Source organism: Equus asinus, chromosome 21 (genome assembly GCF_041296235.1).
Source record: "Equus asinus isolate D_3611 breed Donkey chromosome 21, EquAss-T2T_v2, whole genome shotgun sequence".
Classification (NCBI taxonomy): domain Eukaryota; kingdom Metazoa; phylum Chordata; class Mammalia; order Perissodactyla; family Equidae; genus Equus; species Equus asinus.
Genome location: NC_091810.1, coordinates 92,161,551 through 92,167,305, shown reverse-complemented (window position 1 = coordinate 92,167,305; position 5,755 = coordinate 92,161,551). Strand labels below are relative to the sequence as shown.

The following is a 5,755-nucleotide window of genomic DNA, read 5'->3' as shown; positions in this document are numbered from 1 at the left end:
CTGTACATTTACTAATGTCATGTTTTAAAATTTTTAAAATTCTCCTTCATAAAGATTTCAATATTACAAATATTTTTATGCTTTGTATACAAATGAGAAAATTTTTACTCATATTTTACAAAATAATTATTGCATACTTATGAGGAATCAGTATATATTTGTTAAATGGTTACCACATAATTATTGGTTAAAAATAAATTACTAAGTTCAGGATAAAATGGTCACCATCACACTTCTGAATCAAGAACTGCATACAGGGCTTGGAAAGTTCCAAAAATTTCAGTTCATTGTTTTTCTGTCCGTGAAATAATAAATAAGTTACCTGCCTTTTAAAGTACTTTTCGGGATATTTCTACCTCCTGTAGATATAGCTAGAGAAGCTTTTTATTCTGACCCTGTGGATACTGACAAATACACTTTATATTCAAATATATGAAGATAATTTTATATTTTGAGAGCTCTTTACTAGGTATATGCAGGGACACAGCTGAGTTTTATTTTTATATACAGGATCTTCCAAACGGATAATTCAACTAGTGAATTTCAAGGAAATCATTTTTCACAAATAAGATAATATTCAAGACGTTTGAATTTGTGGATTATGTTTCCACTTACATAAAAGTGGTCTCAATTTGGGTGGGGTTTTAGTTTAATTCTAATTTCACTTTGTTCTTTTTCCCCCGAAGATCCCTTCACCCTCACCTGTGGAATTCCGACATCTATGGCACGGTTCTTCTTCCTTTCGCAGGGAAGAGCTCACGAGAGAGTTCGCCTCACAGTGACCCTGCTGTGCCCCGTGTTATTCGGCAGTCATCCTCGGAGAAGGGATTTTGAAAATGTATTACAGCGAGAACCAAGAACTGGTGTGATTTTGAAGAAGTTATTACTGCTTAAAATTCTATTTTAAGCCAGATATTATAAGTATAATTCCTTTTAAAACAAAAGAGAAAAGGAAAGCTGCTTTTGCTGATACAAATGAAAGGTTTCTTTCCTGACACCGAATTGCACTGTGCATTCATCTTGGCCCTATCGGTGTACGTGGTGTTTTTTACGTCCTTTTTACTCAACAACAACAACAATAATAATATCAGATCTCGGGCTACAGATCTGACCAAACGGAAAGGGAGATACGGACATGCTAGATGCAGCTTTATGAAGCAATGCCCACCCCACCCCCACCCTTCTGTTGATGGAGGTGATTAAGCTCCTCGAGCCTGAATCTACAGGGAAGTTGTAGCGATGCGGTTCCCACATGAACAAATATTGGTCTTTCACCAGGAAGCCCCCAAACGAGGTACAAAGTGATGAGCCCATGCCTACAACAGGGTAGACCTAGAGGCCCGACTCGGATGCAAGAAGGTGCGAAGTTGCTAACTATGCTTTGAGAAATCGAATCGCTGTTTCTCACCCCATTTCTTCTGTTCTTTTCCTGCTCCCTACTCCAAAATATACATATGTATCCATATCAGCTTCCCCCTCCCCTCAATAGCTTGAGCTTTCTTTGCAACATTTCGTGCCTGACAATTAATGATGCCCGAGCCGGGAGCCTTGTGGCCGGCCTGGGGTGCTGGCCACCGGGAGCTCTTGACGTCAGCGGCCGTGCTGCCTGCGTCAGGTCCCGAGCAGCCCCGGGCGGCCTGGTCCAGGGCTGTGGGGGCTGCGGGAGCAAGCCCCGGGCAGGGCTGGACGAAACCCCAGAAGGGGCGAGAGGGCCTTCCGCACGCCGGCCAGAAAGTCCTGCCGCAGTTCGAACCGCAGCGGTCGCGGCTCGGTGATACCCGCGGGTCCCCCAGGCTTGCGACCGCAGTTTGAGACCCAAAGCCGGGTGTAGGCCCCCAGGTGTAGACGAGGGTGGGCTCCTAGAGAAGGGGGCCCGAGAAACTCAGGGCAGGCCTGCAAGAGCTTCCTTCTTTCCTTTCACTCTTATAAGAGTCAATGTTATGTTGTTTCCACTGACTCCAAAAAGTGGACCTTAAAATGAAATCGACTCTTTAAAGGAAACCGTTTCTCCCTCGACTTGACACAACTTGGAAGGGGGTGATCCTGGGAGTCTCTCGCCCCGCACTGGTCGCTGGTGATCCAAACCTGGGGGAGGGGGCTGTTGGGACCCGCCACTGGGGAAAATGAACTGAGTCTGGCAGTTAACTGGCCACCATGTCCTCCCTCCTTCCTCTCTCAACCTCTCCCTTCCTTCCGCGCTCACCCCTCCACCCTCAGGCCAGCTTTTGCAACCCTCCCAAGCCTCGGGAGTTCTCCAGATTGTGGAAAGGTGTGATTTTTCCAAAGGGGGCCAAGGCCTCTGTTCACCCCGCGCAGTCGCCCTTGTCCTCAGGGTCGGGGACCCGAGTTTGGGAGCCGGAGGCCCGTGCGTGGGACCGGGTCTGCAGATTCGGGGCTGACGAGTCCTGGCCCCAGCTCCCGTGGGCGGCGCCCTGGCTGGGTTTCTTCGGCATAGGTCATGGACACTGATTTCTCTCCCCTGGAATCCTTATTTTTAAACTATCATTTTTTCAAAATAGTGGGTGCCTTTCTCGTTTAATTTTCCATCTACACTCAGAGTACAGAGGGGAGTGAAGGCAGAGACTCCCCGAGCAAAGATCTGAGGCCGAAACCTGCTTTGCGTACGTCTTCGCCTGGAGTAAATTCGGGGCCTGGAATCCACCCCTGTGTAACCCCAGCGAAAGCCTGCGGGACGGAGAACGGCCCCTCCGCCGCCCCCCTCTCCCGGGGTAGCGGCCGGAGGCAGGCCGCCGACGGAGGGCTGCGGGGCAGCGGGCGAGAACGCGAGCCCCCGCGCCCCCTTCCACCCGGGGAGCCGCGGGGTGCGCGCAGCGGCCGATTCCTCCCCCTCCAGGGGAGAGCGCTTGGCGACCTCCGTTCTTGGGGGGAAGAGAAGAACAGCATTTTCTGGGGGTGCTTTTTTAAAGCTGGAGCTTTAGTGTCTCCTTAAATAAAATGACACCTTTCCCGAGTGGGTCCATAAATCCCTGGGGGGCGGCCGCAGCCCAGTCCGCACCTCTGGCCTGAGCCTGGCCAGCCGGGCTGCCGCGGCCGGGATGCCTGCCCTTCCCCGGCTCCGGCGGCGGCTGGAGCCAAGTGGCATCGGGTTAAATCGAGACGCATCCACTTTTAAAGGACTTTAAAATCTCTGACTCTCCCCTCCATATGTGCCTCACTGCCTGGTGGATTTAGATTGCCACACTCTAGTACCTCCACCGAGTAAAACAGAAGTCTATATACACGGATCTCAAAAAAGAAATGATTGCCCTAACTATGACACTGCCTTCACGGCCTCGCCTGGTGTTAGGATTTAACACAGCCGAATTCATTAGAACAAGGTGAGTGGCTTCATTTTTAAGCATTGCCTCGAAGTGGCGACCTGGAGCATTTCAGGAATTATTCCAAGAAGGTTTTTGGTTTTATTTTGTTGGTTTGGTAAGGAGCTAGGAATGTGCCTTTTACCCGGTGTCCTTCGCTGCCCTTTTCAGGCGGCGATCGGCCCTCCTGACACTTGGTTAAGCCTCAGGACTTAAAAAGATCATTTCCTCCTACACTAATTTGAGCGAAATCTGGATTCAGAGTGTGGGTTTACACGCCCAGCTCGAATGTCTAATGTATCAAATCCTCGTTAACGAACGGCCTGCTCTGTGGCCGTGTCAGCCAAAGGTCAGGCCCGTGCAACAGGGCAGCGCGGCCCCAGAGCTCTCTCCTGCGCCCTGCTCCCCTCCCCCAGAGCCCCCTCTCCCATTGCGATAATACGGCACACGGAGCTCCAACGAGAACCGCCAAGGTCGTTTTTCTTTCTTTCCTTCTTTCTTCACATTAGTGACATGTAAACGACGTGTCCTAAGGCAACTACTGAAAAATTAAGTTTATTTTTTTCCAGTGGGAAGGGAGTAGAGTTAGTGGACAAGGTAATTGTCGAAATATCCTCAAGAGACACGTATATTTGAGAAGCTGTGACTCTTAGAAATCTTCACTTAAAACAGTAATAATAATAATAATTTCACAGCATTCAAATGGAAACCTTGAGTAAACTTTGTTGGACACCTTAGGGATTAGAAACTGCTTACGGAAAGGGGCAGAAAGGGGCAATTCCCCTCCCCCGCTACCCCACTACCTCCCCCAACACATACACACACACACACACACACACACACACACACACACACACACACAGTAGGGACCAGCAGAAAGCTTATTCTTAAAAGGCAACTCCGGTGTCCACAGGGACAAAGAGGATCCAGGACAGCGAGGCTGGACCCTTTTCGCTCCCGCCTCACTGGGGAGCCCCGCGACGCTTCTGACTATCTTGAGGTCCTCCAGCCGCAGAGGCCGGATTGGCGCGGCTGCTCCAAATCAGCCAACTTCTTGGCGCGCGCCTCTGGCCACGCGCGCGCACGAAGTCGCGGGCCGAGTCAGCTGGGAAGGTGGCGAGGCGGGGTGGGGGAAGAACGCGACTTACCAGGTCTGGGGTCTAGATTTCGGGTAAGGCTGGCAGCAGAGAGAGGCCGGGCAGGCAGGCAGTCCCACCGGAGTTGGGCAGTGTGGGCAGGAACTAGGCGCGAGTAGGGAAAGGAAAGCGCCTGTCCGGTTTGGGGTCCCTCTTCCCCTGGCCCGGGCCCGCGCCCCGCGCAGTCGCCTCCGCAGACCAAACGGCCTGGCCCGGGGAGGCCCCAGAGCCTGCCTCGCCGCCATCAAGCAGGAGCCTCCAGGTCTCCGGGGCTCTGGCTTCGACCCCGGGGACGCTGGGGGGCGGGGAAGGGGCGTCCCCACTCTCCGGCCCGGCGACGGCGACCGCGTCGTCCGCACGGACGCTGGCAGTCCAGCTGAGGAGCCGGGCCATCCGCCGCGCCGGGCCGCGGGCTTGCAGACCCCGGGCCGCTCCCGCCCCCGCCCCTCCCTTCCCTCCAGCCCCTCGCCAAATGAAAAGGGTTCTCTAGGCCTTGGCCTTTGGGGGACGAACGCAGGAACCCACGCTGGGTTTGAGCTTTCGGCTCAGAGCGAGCCCGACACAGGTCTTCATCATTAGCATGGAGTCCGTGAAGTCTACATCGCTTCCCCCGCCAATATATTCAAACAAAAGGACCCAAATCGCGAAGGGGTTCCAGTGGGGTGGCCCTTGCGGCCAGAGTTCAGTGGATCAAGGGGGTCTGCGCCCCTGACTGGACTCCGGGAGCTCTGGCCTCGGGGGCCTCAGACAAGAAAATCCTGGTGCTCCAGCCCCTTTCCGCCAAGTCCCCGGGAGGGACGAGGGGCTTCTCCCAGCCTTGGCGGAGGGTCATCCTCCCTCGAAGGAAGCTGGGTGGGAGGAAAGGTCTTGGCCTGGAAGGAACGTTTCCAAAACCCCTCTGCCACACCTTCAGGGTCAAAGCCGAAGACTTGACGAATGGTGGCTGTCAGGTGACATGATACTGTGACCCCCAGATCTCAGAACTGGCAGGGGTGAAGCTGGCTCTGAGTTCGACTGCAGTGCGGACTGGGGAGTGACCCAAGGCCTCTCTTGTTGGCAGTCGGGGAAGCGAGAGGGGTGGGCGCCATGCAATCAGTTTACCCGTTCAGTTGAAAGTGAAGTCTAGAGGAGGATTGGAACCTGTCTGCAGCCATTTTCTGATGTCATGGGACCTAGGACTGTGACTAAAACACCCAAAGGCCTAACTCTATAGATGTTGACCTGAGAATAGAGTGACCCCGACACCCCCCACCACCCTCTCCCTTTGTTTACAAATGTTGGTCACTCCACCAAACAGGTTAT

At 53.1% G+C, this 5,755-nt stretch overlaps 1 long non-coding RNA gene across 1 annotated transcript; it reads right to left on the bottom strand.

The window, feature by feature from the left end:
• Positions 1-702: 702 nt before the first annotated feature.
• LOC139041469 (uncharacterized) lies at positions 703-5,172 on the bottom strand. Its single transcript, XR_011496657.1, has 2 exons — positions 4,466-5,172; positions 703-815 (listed from the first exon to the last, which is right to left on the bottom strand). It is a non-coding gene; the product is annotated as an uncharacterized lncRNA (long non-coding RNA).
• Positions 5,173-5,755: the final 583 nt, after the last annotated feature.